We start from the raw sequence: 18,616 nt of genomic DNA on the forward strand, positions 1-18,616 counted from the left end.
ATTTTTCGCATCGCCGCCATCTGAAACTCGGCTTGTATAGCCACATTTACAGCGTTTCTCTCCTTGATTTCTTCGTGAAACTTAAAGATGGATGTTACAAGATCTGATTTATCGTTGGAGATCAAACAAAGGATTTATTATTCGGTAGCCGATTCTAGGGGTTTCAAGGCCCTATTTCTTCATTGAACCTCTTCCATATCTTATCTTTAAGCTAAAAAAATTGGTTTTAGAGGAACATCTTTGAGTGTAGGACCATAACTTCTAGAAATCATTCTCGGTATGCTACTCACTCGAAACGCAAGATTTCGATCTCGTGGGTAGTTTGTTCTACGACGTTTCAGCTCTCGATTCCTTCATCAAGTTTACTAAACTTCTTCCTCTGAAACTAGAGGAATCCTTAATTTGAAGGAAAAGAGATCGTAGATAGGAATTCGACTCTTATCCCCAATTTAATTTCGAAACATATTTCCTTCAATTCGGCACGCTCTCGAGGTTATTTTTCTTCGTGGTCTTCTATGGAAGCATTCCTTGGAGGTGCAAAAACTGATTGGAATCATTTTTGCTCAACGAGTCATCATGTATCCTCGGATTGGATTTTCAAGTTTTTCTTGAAGTTCTTCAATGGCGGATTGAATTGGGGGAATGGTTTCTGGGCACTTTCAGCACTCTATTCCTTCATAGAACTTGTTGGTAATCTTGTTGAGAAACTGTAGGAATAAGTTTGAAGAGAAATGGTGGAGGATTGCTCTCGAATTTGGAAAAAATCTAAGAGTAGGAGACCTATAATCTATACGCTCATTGCCTTCGATTGGGGATCGACCTTTCTCGATTCTTATTTCGTATTGTTGCTCCTACTTTAGACTTTATAGGAGATGCTTAAACCGACATTGAGAGCTCCAGAATCTTTGTTATTTAGAAGTTCGAAGAGAAATGGTGGAGGATTGCTCTCGAATTTGGAAGAAATTTGAGAGTATGAGGCCCATAAACTAAACGCTCATTGCCTTCGATTGGGGGATCGACCTTTCTCGATTCTTATTCCGTATTGTTGCTCCTATTTCAGACTTTATAGGAGATGCTTAAACCGACATTGAGAGCTCCAGAATCTTCGTTATTTAGAGATCGAACTTTTTGGAAAATTTTTCGGAGATATCAACTCCGATCATAGCCTTACCGACCTTGGCTTTGAATACTAGTCGTTGGATGTGATGATCCGTGCGTGTTCGTTCTAGATCATATCAAATTTTGGAGGAGATCCGACGGTTGAGATTTGAGTTCGAAGGATTTTGCTCGGATGGTCACGGTAGATGCTCTGATTCTAATTAGAGTGCCATTTCTGTAACTATCCGTTCTTCCAGGGGTATTTTGGTAATATTCCACTTTTTAAATATTTTATTATTATTTTTCTCGAACAATCCATAATTTTTCTACAAATTCCTAATCGTTTTTTTTTTTTTATCATTTTTCCCTTATTTTGAATCTTGAGATTCCTTCTAGATAAGGAATTACAAATTCGTAAAGATTCTTGATAATTGATAAAATGACTTTTATTTTTTTTTTTGCCCTCTTCATTTACTTTTTCCTTTCCAATCCTTTTCAAAAGGCCTTTTAACTCCTTGAAATCACTTGTTAGGCACAAAGTGACTTGACTAAGTCTCTTAATCTTAATACTTAAAATTTTTCCTTTCTATCCTTTCGGTCTTTCATGAGTGGCTTATTCTTATGGGAGCTAATTTCCTTCATTTTCGGGGTGTTACATATACATACTCATTACAAACACAAAATAAGAAGTAGACTCAAAAGAAGAACAAAAAATACTAGATTAAAAACAGAGGTTAGTCTATGGCCCACACTCCAAAGTCCGCTCTCATCCACGACCAACTCTTAGTTACTTGAAAAAAAATAATAAACATGGAGTGAGTAAAACTTAGTAAGTAGCCTACTAGTAGGTTGTTAATGGCGACCTTAAGCTAGGATATTACTTCTTGTTATGTTTTCACGATCTTATACTGATCTTGAAAACCTTCCCCTAAAATAACCCTTTATTTTCTCCCCATTAACACAATTTTCTCCTCATCTATCTTTTTTTAAACACTTTTGAAAGTTAAAGAGTAGTTTTGAAGCTTTTTTTATTTTTTTAAATTCAACAGTATTTTCAAAAAAAAAAAATTATGAGTAATTTTTTTTAGATAAAGTGCAAAGTTCAATGGTATTTTTATTAATTTAGCTTATAATTAAAAAAAAAAAATACAAATTTTTGTTGATTAAGTTAATGTTAATTTTATTAAAATACATAACACCACATCAAAATTAATTTATTTGGAATAAAATTAAAACTAAAAAATAAATTTATTTTAAACAAAAAAAATTAATTTATTTTAAAATTAAAAAGTATACTTGGTTGGACTAAAACATCCCTTATCCCAACTATAAAGAATTTAATTCCAAGCTCCCTTCTAATAGACAAATGATTTATTAACCTCTATTGTAAGATTTCACTTCATCAATTTAAGTAGCGTTCAACTATAAATATCGAATTTTAAAGTATTCCTCGACAAAGTAAATCTGTTGAAACTGTCTATCAAAGGTGTTCCATAATAAGTTGTGGAGAAATGTTTCCTTCAATTCTAATTTCAATTAAGGATGTCAATGACAAAAAAAGTGCACGAGGCTATAAGGTTTGTAGTGGAAGAAAATAACAAGAGTCATGGACATTTTTTCGTTTACAAGCTGTATCATGTGTCTTATTCATGGTTACTTAAATCTTATTGAATTGGTGCGCCTTTCACATTAGAGACATTTGTGCCATAAACCAAGCTCTTTGCAATAGCGAACTTATTAAAAACTCTTTGCTTGCTGCAACATTTGCTTGACATAATTCGACCAAAGGACGGTATGGACGACCTTAGCTCACTGTATTGGTCTCCAATCATGGAGTGTGACGTCGGATCTTTGTGCATACCATATTCATTAACTATAACATGGCAAGAAATTTTTTATGTTTTGACTGACATGCCATATTCTGTTGTTCTTATATATCTTTAGTTACCTGTGATTAAAGCAAAGAAGTATAGACATGGTTTCCAACCAACCCTTCCTTTATAGTTAGTTCGACGAATGGGTTTTTGTTATAATTTTATCGTTAACCCTTCCGCTCGATTTTGTGTTATGATATCATATAGGGAATGAGAAGTGACCTTACTTTGACAACATTATATACCGTTTGATAATTATTGTTGATAACAAAGATAAATTAAATTATAAGCATTTTAAGTTCAAAAGTAACAAATTACTTGTACACTTTTACTTATAATCTTCATTTTCTTTATATAGCTATAAGGAAGGGAGGGATAGAAAAGATACTCATAATATCATTATGACTATGCCATATTTCATTAATAAAAGAGAGTAATACACCCACAAACACACACACATATATTTCGAGAGAGAGAGAGGGCTTATTATAAGTAGGGATAGCATTCTAGTAGTTGTATTGTTACTTAGGTGGCGATGGATATATCACATGCACAAAAAGAAAATTCTGCACCTTTGTAATAAAAGACCAATGAATATCATCGGTATTTATAACTTCTATCACAATAATATAAATTCTGCGAGGACGATGTTCTCTAGTCAAACTAACTAGACCGTTCACCACACGCTTGTAGATGACACGATGTCAACTATTCTCGTTATTCTTTTTAATTACGAACCTTCCTGCATTTTGCACTACTAGGATATTGACATCTCTAATTGGTACTAAAGCATCTAAAGGCAACCCTTCCACACTGCTCATTCTAACACCTTTGGTAAATTGTTCCAATAGACATTGTTAGACCGATTTTGTTCATGAATACTTAAGAATTTTATATTTATAGTTGTAGTTGAACGCCACTTAAATAGAGGAAATGAAATCTTACAATAGAGTCTAATAAAGCGTTTGTCCATTAGAATAGGTTGGAATTAAATTCTTCACAGTTCGAGATAATAGTTGTATTCTTTGATTTGTTCTCGTAAATGTATATAAAAAAAAAATCTTATATATTTTTAGATATAATTTAAGATTATCTATTTAATAAAACTCCATCCAAACTTTTACTCATAAATTTAGTTATTATTTGTATACAATTGTTAATATGTAAGAAAATACACGTACAAAATGTTTATACTATTGGAAATACACTAGTCTCGGTTGTTTGACTAAAACAATGCAACCATTGTCCAAACTAAAGAATTTGATTCGAAGCTATCTCCTAATAGGGGGAGGCTAAATTAGACTTTGTTCTAAGATTCGACCATATCAATTTGAATAGCGTTCTCCACAACTATAAATATCGAACTCCAAAGTATTCACGAGCAAAGTAAGTTTGTTGAAACTATCTATAAAAGTGTTCCAAAGAGAGTTGTGGAGAAGATTTGCCTTAAAATCTAGTTCCAATTAAGGGTGTCAACCATGGAAAATTTCAGAGGTGGTAGATATAATTTACAAGCACACGTGGTGAACGGTCTTTTCAATCTCATATAGGCTTTGTTCCCAAATTTTATATTATTGTGATAGAAGCGAAGAAGAAGTTCTCCTTATATAAGTATCTTTTCTTTTTCTATTGTACTCACCTTATACACAACATGTTAAATTAATCTTTATATAAGTATCTTTTCTTTTTCTCTCGTACCCACCTTATACATAACATGTTAAATTAACTCATACTTAAAAAAATCATTTCTTTCTTTTGGAGATGCGGGGTATCGATCCCCGTACTCTCTCGCATGCTAAGCGAGCACTCTACTATCTGAGCTACATCCCCACAATTTTTCCATCACAAAACCCTAAATTGTATTAAATGCACCTTAATTTCATTTATGACAAACTCATATGAAACATAATTGCATTAATAGTACTCAGAGTTTGAGTCTATAAGCATTTCATGAACTTTCGTGCAATTTATGCTTCATTAAAGATGAGATAAACTTTGGGGAACTTTAAATTACTTCACGTGGAGCTTCAATTACTATATGCCAGTTACAATCTTTAGGATTAACTAATTGGACTCAGAGTTGGAGTCTATAAGCATTTCATGAACTTCGGTGCAATTCATGCTTCATTAAAGATGAGATAAACTTTGGGGAACTTTAAATTACTTCCTGTGGAGCTTCAATTACTATATGCTAGTTACAATCTTTAGGATTAACTAATTGGACACAAATTCATGAATTTAGGGAATTTTTTGTGTAATTATCAACTACAACTTATGTTTTCAAATTTTTAGGACATAATTTAGGTAGTTGTTTTCATGAGTCGTATACTTGTTTCTTTGCATAATATGGATTCAGTTGAACTATTATTATCAATAAGATGGAGAAAGAAATTGTCTTTGAAATGACTAATAGACCTAGGTTCATCGTTGTTGTTTTTTAACTTGTGATTTTGCAAAAAGTTTAACTAATATGAACTGTCATGTCACAAGAACTTTAAAGAAAATCAAGAATATACCCTAAACATCATTCAAGATGGCAATAAAATGAAGTTAAATTGAACGCACTTTAGTTTCATGTTTGGCATGTTTAAGATAAAGCATAATTGTATTAATGATCTTAAGAGAAATTCCTATTTTATTAGAGGAGACCAACTTTATTTAAGGTACGAGGAGTTCAAGAATCTGGATTTGAATCTCGTTAAGAAACAGTAAGATTTGTAAGTTTTGTTTTCTAGACCAAATTTGTATCTAATTATTTCTTTTTATGACTAATTATAAATTAAGAGAAAAATATTTTTGTAAAGATAGATTCAACTCTAAAGTTTTGGTGACGAAACCATGTTTAGACTAGTACTTTAAAGTTAGGAGATGCGGTCACAGGTGTGATTATTTTGGATGGGTTCGTATGAGGGAGCCTTCAAAGATTGTGCACTCAAAGATGGGGTTGTTATGCAGTGTTAGTTTGTCTTTGTGTTTGAGTTTTTTTGTACTTTTTTTTTTGTAATTCTATCCCAAACACTTTTTTTTTTTGTTTGGATAAATTTGAACCGTCTTATAGTTTAATTTAATTTTATATTTAATGTGGTGTTTTTTCTCAATCTTATTTTAATTTTAGAGCATTATTTTATATTAATTTACTTTTATTTTTATTTGTTTTCTTCTCTTTGAGTTTTGAACCCTTGAAATTTGGGTTGTGACAGATTGGTATCAGAGCAGCCGGATTTTAAATTATATAGATTTTTTCTTAAGATAAAGAGTCGTATATCTCTATGACTCAGCTCGATGACACGTCTCCCCGCGACCAAGTAAGCAGTCTAACCCTATTTTGTAGTATATGATATGTTGTAAAACTTGTATGAATTTATTGTATGTTTTGATTTTCGTGGTAGTTATAAAATGTCCTTGGACGTTAAAGAGTGAACGTTAACTATATACGACCATAATGGATCAACGTTATAGTGTCTAGATATGGTGAGGAGGAAAAGAGTGGTCATGAGATATATGACTAGCTTTAGGAAAACAGAGAGTTTTCGTTGTAGAGTGCGAGACATCTAATCCATGAAATTTTGGTACTAGAAATGAAGAAACTGGAGATGGTCCCCAAACGTCTGTATGAACCATTTCCAATTGCACTTTCTTTGGTTCTCTGGCAATTTTTGTGAAGCTAACTCGTTTATATTTTTCCATAACGCAGCTCTTACAAACACCCATATCAATAGATTTTAGGCCTTCTAAAACTCTATTTGCACCCATCATCTTCATTTCTTTGATGCTCATATGTTCAAATCTACTGACACTATTGTAGGGTGTATAAACATGGTTGTTGTTGCTGTTACTTGAATTGGAAGCACTCTTAGTAACAGCAACCATGTTTATACACTCTACATTGGTGTATAGGGTTCCAGATTTTAGGTCATGCTACCACCATGACACCCTTCACAATATTCCCAAAACTCTTTCCAAACTCGGCTGCATAATCTGTGCTATCCAACTGACCAATAGAGATTAAATTCTTCTGAAGTTCAGGAATATATCTGACATCCTATAATGTCTACTCACTCATTTCCTGTTAGAGTTTATATGTAGACATCTCTCTTCCCTTCAATCTCCAACGTTTTGTTGTCGGCAATATACACCTTTCTAACATTTCATTATTTGAAATTTTGAAACAATTTCTTACTTGGAGACGAATGAAACGATGCAACTGAATCTAAAATCCAAAATTCAATTGGGCTGTTCATGCTAAGGATTAAAGGATTCTCAGTATCTTCTGCTGAATATATGGAATTATCGTTACCATCAAATATGTGATTTTTCTTTTCTTCAATTTTGTACAATATGTCCGAAAGTGTTATTTTTCTTCACAATTTCAACACTTTACGTTTTGTTTGTTTGGAGATTTTTTCTAGTTTCTTAATTTTCATCGCCCATATTTGTTTGGGCTCTTTGATTTACTTCCCTTCGATCAACAATGAGAACATTGCTTGATGAATCTCCAATTTCCCGTTTGGGCTTTCGCTGACATCTCAAATTTCACTAAATTTAAGTTTATAGATCCTCATGAACTGTTGATTGCAGTAACAACAGTATACCACGACTCGAGTAAAGATGACATCAAAATCAATTGACTTAGAATCATGTTGAACTAATTTATATGATCTGCAACAAATCGACATTTGTAGATTGAACAACCTCTGCATCAAATACATCTTGTTCATAGCCGACATATTTTCGTACATATTTGACAACACCTTCAATAGGCCCGATGTCGTCTTCTCTTTGATGATATTGAACGTCACGTTTCTGGACAGCGTCAACCACATTAACCTTACGGCATGACAATTCTTGAGCTTCCACTCCTCCGTGGTCATGGTATCCGGCTTCACCCCCAAAAGGGGTTCATGAATATCTTTCTCGTAAAGATAATCTTCAATCTGCATCTTCTAGAAACTGATATCAAATCCATCAAACTTTTCAATTCTTGAACTTTCCATCATCACAGATCGTGGTGAATCTCTCCTCGCTGTGATACTAGTTATTAGGATCACACAACATCGCACACACTTGATCTAAATGAACACAAAAAAACATGATAGAGAAAATGTAAGAAGAAATATTCAAATGGTTTTGTATTAATGACTTCAGGGTTGCAAATAGAGGATATGGAGAATGAGAAATGTACATTTAGGAAGCACCGACTAATTGACTAATGGGTATACATATGATTTCAGTTTATTGTATATAGCTTCACTATATGTAAACGCCTACTATATATAATTATTTAGTATATATATCTCTATCAGATTTTTACTATAAATAGTTAGCCTTCATATCCAACATTCTAGAGCCCAGATAGTCAAGGATTGACATTCTGCTAGAACGCATCATTTACATGCCCCTAGAAAATGCCTAGTAGTAACGGAGTCTAACCCAATGATCATTCTGACAAACATCCATCAACCAAGAGGGGTGAAAATGATGACGATAGTACAGTTGAGAAAGAATCTACACTTGCTGCCATTGTTGTATTTCAAAAGAGGAAGCGCAAGTGTGCGAACCTCAACAAAAACTTTATTTCCACTACATGAACACCACGACCTAAAACAAGAAGGTCAGATATTGGGTTTAACTCCACCCAGAGAGATAAATCACAAGATTATTTTTCTGTCGCCTACCACAAACAGATGTCATGCAGCTCAGCCTGAGCTAGTTTAATTCTACAAATAGCAAAATGACATGTTCAAAGTCGGGTTTATTTGACCTGCAAAAGCTCTTGTCAGTGATCACTCAAATGCTTGGAAAAGACACCAAGCCAACACCTCTGCTGAAGAAGGGAGACAAAAACAAACCACTAAAGCAACACATGTTCATGCAAAAATATCATCCATACGAATGAAGAGAAGGGTCGACCACGATAATTTCAAAGCAAGTAGAGAATTATAATAAGTTAAGATCAGATCAACATTGAGTTCAAAGCAACAAGAACCAAAGACTGGTGCGAAAAGTCTATCGACTAGTCGAAGTTATAAACAAGATTAGGAAGACATCATATAGGATCCAATTGCTCCTATGGATACAGACTAACCCTGTTGTCCACGTCAGTAACTTGAAACGTTATTATTCCGACCAAGAAAACATCAAGTAGAAGAAGGAGGTATGACGTCATGTAAAGAAGAAAATATTTCAAGCAAAGAAAGTAGGAAAGACACCAATAAAGAGGGTTGAAGAGTTAACAAACCGAGAAGTGATTTTCAACAGCTTCTAGTAGGTTGGAAAAGACTCCTCAATACTGAGATCAGCTATAAGCGCATCGCGAGACCTAAAGTCAGCTTCATCCTACAACGTTGAGTTTATGAAGAGCCGGTTGACAAATTGTGTAAGGGCAGATGTCGCGGTCATGATTGGCCAAGGCGTGTTGCCTGTGGCTACATGTTAGATGTCTCAGTTATTCTTGTAAACGATTTGTGGTTCATGGTGGCATGCTCATTCCAAACCCCTTTTACTTGCATTCATCTTAGATAGACCTTTACTATTATTGTTGTGCCAATACGGGGTGTATGATTAGTCCTCAAAATCATATCTACACCCATCAGAACTAAAATGTCCCTAAATGTACTATAGGAGAACGTGACCAGTTGTTGTTTGTTCACTTTTAGCTTATAACATTGCTCTATTTGAAATTATTTTTAACATATTTTCTCGCTCACGTTTTCTAAAATATTTTTTCTAAACGTGATTCGATCATACACTGTTATTGTTCCTTCAGTCTAAATTTTGCATGGTTGACTTGTTCATTGGATTATAACAAATGTCACATAATAAGTGTCTCACTACTGCAAGAGTGCGATTGCGACACTTGTCTTTCGTTCAGTTGTGAGCTGCATCTTCTGACTAGTTACGTGAGTTTGGCTTGGAGCATACGTGTAGGTTGAAAAAGAAATGGTTGGATGCGGACTGCGAATAAGGGATAAGGGTTGGGCCACGAAAGGTTTTTTTTTTACCACATATTGACTTTGGGCTAGTGAGTCTTAAATTTGGGTTCGTTTGAAAAATTTTGGTTCGTGTTTTAGTTCAAACGAACACAAATTAAACCTACTAGTTCCTTCTTCCTTGCACGACTCACTCCAATTCTCTGTTCTGCCTTTTCTTGCTCTTTGAAACTTTTTTAAAGGCTATTATTCACCGATTATTTTGGAGCATCTTCCTTAAAAAGATTGTGACCACAGATGACCTATGTAGAAAATTTGTACCCCTTTCCTAAACTATTTAGCGGACAACATACCCAAAACAGATGCGCTACACCTCGTCTCACCCCCCCGGAACATATGGATCCACCCAATCGATGAACACTCAAACCAAACTCGCCCATACTTTTTGGCACAGGGACGCGAGAACTAATCCGAGTAATCTACGGTGGGGAGGCCCCTTAAAGCAACAAACGAGAATGGCTAGGTTGATAGCAAGGCTAAAGAAAAGGCGAGTATGAAAAGACGTATCGCATAACCGTCCCTGTAAGCAGCTTCATTCTTTCTTGATCTATGAACCGACTTTATGAAAAAAACAAGTCTTTCTGCTAAAAGTGTGACTGTTGGGTATGGATAAGCGAACCTCTTGGTTCGGGGGAAACTAGAGATGTTGGCTAAGAAAGCTAAGCAGAAAAGTACAGAACGGACAAAATGCACATACAAATTGATTGACATGATCCCTCTCCCTCTCTCTTTGGGTAGTTGGCTTGCTACGCGATAAGCTGGAAAGCATACCAGGCAAGGAAAGAAAGGCTGCTCGATCTCCTGTAAGGCCAACCCTCAACGGCGAGCTCAACAGGCAATGCTATAAGTTCAATAGAAATCCAAGGTTTCATCTACTACGGACCTGGAAGCTCTTGGAGGAGCTAACATGAAATGAGAAATACATTCGATTACGGCAACTAATAGATAGCGAACTTTTTGGTAGAAACTGATTGATCCCTTGGCTCCGGCAAGAAAAGGGAAAGGTAGTCGTACTCCTACCTTTTCCGTCGGACGAGAGGAAAGTTTGAGCTGAAAGATTGAATCACACTTGGTAAGAAAGGCGGGTTTAGCAGGTTTCTCCGAACGTATAAACAAAAAGAGGATACCGATACGCATACATTCTTGCATGGAAAAACCTAGATGAACCGGATCAAGGGTTCTAACCTAGTTCGATTGACCTTCTTTGGCTAGCCCCCGCCCCTTGTAAAGAGGTCAACCCGTATGTGCTTTTTCTTTTCGTTTTGCGAGATAGCTTACCAGCTCTTTCAGCTCATAGCAGGAGTATGAAAAGCAGAATCCTCATCCTGAGTCAAGTCCGCATTCCCATACGAATCGACATCAGCCAAACCAAGGGCTCCTATTTTTTTTCTTTAACGAACGCGGATTTAACAGTTTCGATAAAACCAACCTCTTTTAAAGAAGGAGTCGCTCTACCTTGATCATCGTGGGTATACGCAGCTCCCGCTTTTACCTTTGCCTACCGTGAAAAGGAAAGTTCCCTCACGATAGGCCCTCCCAGCTCCCGAACGTCTTTCTATCAATCAAGAGAGGTATAGAATAGTACAACAAACCAACAAGACAAGAATGGACTCATAAGATGGGTGGTCAGGGAATCAATTTCATTTGTGTTATCCGCTAAGGAAATGATCAAGGAATTCTCTATACACGGCTGAGAGATGACCATATTGTTGCACATCCCTAACAAAGTACCGTAGGCAAGCGAACCTTTTGAAAATGAAAGCGTGTATAACTCAGATCCACTTTCTCTTCGATTCGTGAACTTCAGATCTGATCTTTCTTTCGTCTCCGGGTAACTGAGAGAGCATTTGGGCCTGGCGTGCATCCTATTCGGTCAACAATAAGGTACAAATAGGATTGATTAAATGGGCTTGAAGTACCATTATTGTTAGGACGAAGATCTCTACTAGGTTTAGTGCACTTTGGTAGTTGCGAATGTTGTCGTAATCGAATGTCTTTCTCATTCGACATTCTCTCTTACCAAGCACTCATACTCGCCAGGGTTGAGGAGACAGTTCGTGAGCTAATTAGACTTCGAGATTGCGTATTCATAATAATTATCTCAATATATGATACAAAAGAATGACAATTCTATGTGTGATAGAAAGGGAGAACTTTTTTTTTTCAGTGTGCACGGTTCGGTTCGAACCTATGGCTCTCTGAAACTTTTTCATCGGTTATTTGGGCGCATCTTCTTGGGATTGTGATAACAGATAACCTATGTAGCCACATTTAAAATCTTATTATCTTGCATAATTCATTTTGATATAATATTGTTGGGGGCATTTTAAGAATCAAAATTGAGACCTTTCACACTAAAATGATAATCATACATGGTAAGTTATAATTGTTGGGTTTTATGTCCCAAAACTCATAGTTTGTAAACAAAAAACATATTCTATTTTCAATAAAGTTATTATGGTTGTTTATTCAGTAAAGATTGTTATTGAATAAAGTGTACTTTACGATCATTAATCTAAATCCAATAAACTAAGAACACTCTGAAAATAGTATGATTACTTGAACTATATGTAGAGACATATGAGTTGATCAAGTTCAAGTATATAGTCAATATGATCTATAGTATAAGGATAAGGCTGAGTACCTTATTCTGGGGACAGTATGGATGCGGCCCACTTTTGTATATGATATAAACAATTTGATCACTAAATTTTACATGTGGAGACATGTGAGTGGGGGCGTCCTATGCAATGAGTATTGCACAAGATCGGACCATGAAGAAAATCACTCTCACTTTATAATGTCGTTTACTGTTGAGACTGATTTTCTTTTCATTCGATGACCTATGTAACTCGATCTTAATCCTGAGCTAACCATGAACTCTTGTTTATTCGGAATTATCCTTAGATTTGCATGGGTGAGAGTGGCTCAAGTTCGCCAACTCAATAGGTCTCCCATTTTAGGGGTAAGACTGGGTAAATGGCTGGGGACGTGGGGTGCAAGATGGAATTCACTCTTACCCACTTTTAGGGATAGAAGAGAGGAAGTTCCCTTAAGTATTGACTCCAGGTCTTGAACAAGGGGCCCCACCATCTCATTGGCCTGAGAGGGATCCGGTTTACTGGTTGGACCACAAACCAATTGTTCATTAGAGGATCAGTGAGACATAAGAAACAAGAAGTAATTTCAGGGGTAAAACGGTAAATTGACCCAGCTCTAGTTACGAAAAACCTGTGAATGATCGACTTACTAATCATGGTTATATCAAATGGACAGAAGTATATCTATAGTGAGGGGAGTGCAACTACTAGGCTGTAGTGAAATGTCTTAGTAGTTAACGAATGTTGGTTAACAAGGTTAATGAGTTTAACCAGTTAATCTTGGATCGTTGGAGCCCATGATCTATAGGTCCATTAAGTTCCTCTGCTAGCTCATATAGGACTAAACCATAGAACAGTGTGACGAGTGAGTTCGTAGTGTTCGAATTCGAATTCTATAGGTCCATTAAGATTCAGTTTCCGCATGTGTTATATTAACACCTTCATACTCAACTTCTTCCTCTGAAGCTACCGGAATCCTTAATTTGAAGGAAAAGAGATCGTAGATACGAATTTGACTCTTATCCCTAATTTAATTTCGAAACCTATTTCCTTTAATTCAACACGTTAGAACCTTATTTTAGAATGTTAAGGGCATTAGTTTTGAAAGTTCATGAATATTTTTGGTACTAGTGGTTTTGTCAGTATAAGAATGCAACTTATATTAATATTCATACTAAAAAATTACTTTTTTATGTTTAAGTCATGATCCATTTTCGGTGGGTTCTCGAAGCACGGATTTCAAGTTAAAAGAGGTTGAACACAAAGTAAAATGTTTTCTCGAAATAAAAAAAGAATTAAAATATAATGAACGTATATATTTACAATATATTCAAAATAAAGTTTATAGGCTCATAGTACAAAATAAGGGAAAGGTTAAAAAAATCATTTTAAAACATCAAAAATAGTTTTGGTGGGTGTTGTTGGTCTAGGGCAACTACTCTACATGAAAAAGATGGAGTGTGTACAAGACTCAGTAAGTAGCCTAATTGTAAGTAAGTTTTTAACCATGTTCATAGTGGGTGCTTGGATATACCACACTCTTTTCTTAATGATAGCTTGGTTCTTATCCGAGAATAGTGGCCCTTAGGTTCTAAGTACATAGGGTTCTATGTGGTGGTGGACTTTGGAATAAGGATTGGAATCGATTTCTACGATGGTTGGGAGAAAATCGAACAAAGTGTCTGTCCAAAATAAAAGGGCCCAACCAGATTCGAACTGGTGACCTCTTGATCTGCAGTCAAATGCTCTACCACTGAGCTATGAACCCATTTTACATAATTTTAGCCTTAGTGACCCCTTCTACCAAGTGTCAGTCCAAAAGTGTAAAAAGTGTCTGTCGAAAATAGAAAGGCCCAACCAAGTTCAAATGGGTGACCGGTTAAATTCTCTACCACTGAGCCATAGATCCATTTTGTAGGATTTTAACCTGAGTGACCCCTTAGACATAGTGTCGGTCCAAAAAGTGTAACAAATTTCTATCCAAAATAGTAGGGCCCAACTAGGTTCGAATTAGTGACCTCTTGATCTGCAATCAAATGCTCTAAGATTGAGTTATGAACCCATTTTGTATGATCTCAACCTTAGTGACCCCCTATATAGATTATTGGTCCAAAAGTGACCCTACCGAATCAGCTATGGACCAATTCTGTATAAGTTGGTGGATTACCTATCAGAAATTAAACACAGGTCGTTAGATTCAAAGTCGAAAGTGTTAACATCTACACCATAGAACCACTTGTTAAACTTTATTTTGGCAGCGATTTTTATAAGCGCCAAGAACGCTAGATTTTGCAAAGCTAGAGGTCGTAGTATCCTTGCAAACTTTTACAAAGAAAGCTAACTTAACGAATTGATTTCAACCAGGAGCAGGTTAGAAGGATAAATAACTCTTAGATTGAACATGGAATCTATGATTGTCACTCTTAGATTCCAAGACGACAATTTTAGATACCTCCATATCCGATATTTGATGCGTCACATTTCACTATGAGATCTGCCCTTGGGTCAATAAGACTTAAGTAGAGAGTTTATTTGACTAATGATTTGCTTTTTTTGGGTTGTAGAGATATCCTTTACAAATCAAGACTTTGTATTATTTTCAAGACACTCATCAAGACATTTGTAAATGTGCCTGATATCTTGAAGGATTTAAGACACATAATTGAGAGAACCTAAATTTTTTTTGAAGTTGGCTTTTCTAGGATACGTCATCACGAAAGTTTGAGACAAACTCAATGGACCATTGGATGGGTTTTATAAGGCTCAAATAAATTTAAAATCCAAGAAAACGGATCTGAGTTTGATATTATTTGATTTTGGGTATGGACACAACTAGCTGATTTCTTTTGATTACATTAATGAATGTATGTAGATGTTTAAAGTGTTGAACTTAATGGTTTTAGAAAATATCAACACATCATCAATATAAACTATTGATCTTTTTTGAAAGAATTGAAAATATCATTCATAATCATCTGAAATTCTGATATTTTTTAGCCTAAATCGCATGACGTTCTTCTCATATTTTCTAAACTGGACATTAAATGCTATTTTATATTTGTCCTTTTAGGAAATTATAATTTTTCGAAATCCCAATTTCATATCGAATTTTATAAAAACATTCGACTCTAAATTCTTTTTATCAAATCATTTTTTATTTGGATGGGATATCTTACTTATTCTAAAACCTTATTCAAAGATTTGTAGTTAATTACCATAATCAGAATTTGTGGTTTCTTTTCAACATGTTGTTAACCCAAAATGTCAGACACGACCACATGCTCTTTGAAGCTTATCAGCTTCCTCTGCAAAATATCACATAAAATCTCAAAGTATTTAGTGTTGGATGCTTTTTGACTTAACCCTAGGGTTCTATTTATGGTGAACTTGTAATAATTTTTGTCAAATTATATATTTGAATACCTAATACATTAAGATATAATATCTTATTTAAATAATATTAAAATGTTGTTGAATATCATAATATATGTTTAATTAATATGAATCTCATTCAAATTTTAAATATATATTTTTATTTAATGTTTATGATACACATCAATTATTTTAATATTTAACATATCAAATACGTTAATATGTTTTGATATTATACTTCAAGACTATAGGAACTTACTCAGAGGACTTGAGAGTTACGTTGGCCCACAATGCATCTCATGAACAATGCAAAACTATGGTGGTGCTCGAATGTGAGTTGTATAAAAAACTAGTCATGCACCAAAAAATCATGGGAAGATCATTGATGGAATTGAAGCAATCGACGCTCTCCTGGATGGGTTTCCAATCAAAGACCTAATGTTTGATGTTGACTCTTTTGAAGAAAGAGACACATGATCGAAGAACAAGAAACGTGGCGGTAGCTCTGAGAACTTTATCACACTCATAAAAAAATGTGTCGAAGAGTTAGACATTACACAGAAGATCTTGCTTTCATCGAGGAGACCCGAATTTGATTCTCGACAATGAAAGTTTATTTTCTTATTTCTTTTATTTTATAGTTTCATATTTAAACTTTACCTAGGTTTTGAGAATCACTATAATGGATGAGTTCAATAGTATCTTAAATTCAAAAGACTCTTATGAACTTGGTTTGAGAGTCACTATAATGATCAAGTTATCTTAGATTAAAAAGACTTTTATGAACTTTGAACCTTTAATAGGGTTATGTCATAGATATTTGGTTCAATTTCAACAAGTGAGATTGAGGTGAATCAAATGGTTAATGTGATAGTCCGGTCATTTTCAAGGTCTCTTTTGTTGAACGCCGTCATGGTTGAGATGACTGAGATGAGCACCCAAGTGAGTTTGACAAGGAGGGTCGTAGAGAACCCCACCCCAAGCCAAGCTCATTTTGGGCTTAACAAACTTAAAATCCAAAAACACAAACCCTTAAATGGGAACTGGGATGCTAAGGAATTACAAAACTTTATTTTTGACGTAGAACAATACTTGAAGGTTACAGGAACTTGCTCGTAGGACCTAAGAGTTACGTTGGCCACAATGCATCTCATGGACGATGGCGCTCGAAGGTGGATGATATAAAAAGTGGGTCATGCACCATAAACTCATGGGAAGACCGTTGATGGAATCGATGCAATCGACGCTCCCCTGGATGGGTTGCCAATTAAAGACCTGGTTTGATGTTGACTCTTTTGAAGAAAAAACCACACGATCGAACACCTCAAAATGTCGCAGTAGCTCTAAGAACTCTACCATACGACCTGAGAGTTGAGGGCTACAGGAACTTTCTCATACGACCTGAGAGTTACGTTAGCCGCAATGCATCTCATGGACGATGCAACACTATGATAGTGCTCGAAGGTGAATGGTATATAAAATGGGTCATGCACCATAAACTCATGGGAAGATCGTTGATGGAATCGATGCAATCAATGCTCCCCGGATGGGTTGCCAATCAAAGACCTAACATTTGATGTTGACTCTTCTGAAGAAAGAGCCAAGGAAGGACGTGTTGAAGAGTTAGACATTAAGCAAAAGATCATGCTAAAACTCTTCAGCGATCTGACAAAAGACTTCAGGACATCCTCACCAAAAATCCATTGTCATCTAGTGGTTAGGATATCTGGTTTTCATTGAGGAGACTTGGGTTCGATTCCTGTCAATGAAATATCATTTTCTTATTTCATTTTATTTTACAGTTTCTATCTTAGATTAAAAAGGCTTTTGTGAACTTGGTACCTTTGTTAGAGTTATGTTCCAGTCGTTTTCGAGGTCTCTCTTGTTGAACGACATCATGGTTGAGATGAGCAGGTGATTCAAATGGTTAATGCGATAATCCAGTCGTTTTCGCGGTCTCTCTTGTTGAACGACATCATGGTTGAGATGAGCAGGTGATTCAAATGGTTAATGCGATAATCCAGTCGTTTTCGCGGTCTCTCTTGTTGAACGACATCATGGTTGAGATGAGCACCTGAGTGAATCCAGTCGTTTTCGAGGTCTCTCTTGTTGAATGACATCATGGTTGAGATGAGCAGGTGATTCAAATGGTTAATGCGATAATCCAGTTGTTTTCGCGGCCTCTCTTGTTGAACGACATCCTGGTTGAGATGAGCACCCGAGTGAGTTTGACAAGTTGGGCAGTAGAGAACCACACCTCAAGCCAAGTTCATGTGGGCTTAACAAACTTAAGATCTAACAACACAACCCCTTAAATGGAAACCGGGATGCTAAAGAATTAAAAAGATTTATTTTTGACGTAGAACAATACTGGAAGGTTACTGGAATTGCTCATAGGACCTAAGAGTTACGTTGGTCGCAATGCATCCCATGGACGATGCAAAACTATGGTGGCGCTCGAAGGTGAATGGTAAAAAAAAAGGGTCATGCACCATAAACTCATGGGAAGACTGTTGATGGAATTGATGCAATCGACGCTCCTCTAGATGGGTTGCTAATCAAGGACTCGATGTTTGACGTTGATCCTTTTGGAGAAAGAGCCAAACGATCGAACAGCTCGAATAGTCTCGGTAACTCTGAGAATTCTATCACACACATGAAAGAACGTGTCGAATAATTAGAC

The 18,616-nt window shown here is 35.6% G+C and overlaps 1 non-coding gene across 1 annotated transcript; it reads right to left on the bottom strand.

The window, feature by feature from the left end:
* Window positions 1–14,257: 14,257 nt before the first annotated feature.
* Window positions 14,258–14,329, bottom strand: TRNAC-GCA. Its single transcript has one exon. It is a non-coding gene; the product is annotated as a tRNA-Cys (tRNA).
* Window positions 14,330–18,616: the final 4,287 nt, after the last annotated feature.

Source organism: Cucurbita maxima, unplaced genomic scaffold (genome assembly GCF_002738345.1).
Source record: "Cucurbita maxima cultivar Rimu unplaced genomic scaffold, Cmax_1.0 Cma_Scf00042, whole genome shotgun sequence".
In the NCBI taxonomy this organism is placed as follows: domain Eukaryota; kingdom Viridiplantae; phylum Streptophyta; class Magnoliopsida; order Cucurbitales; family Cucurbitaceae; genus Cucurbita; species Cucurbita maxima.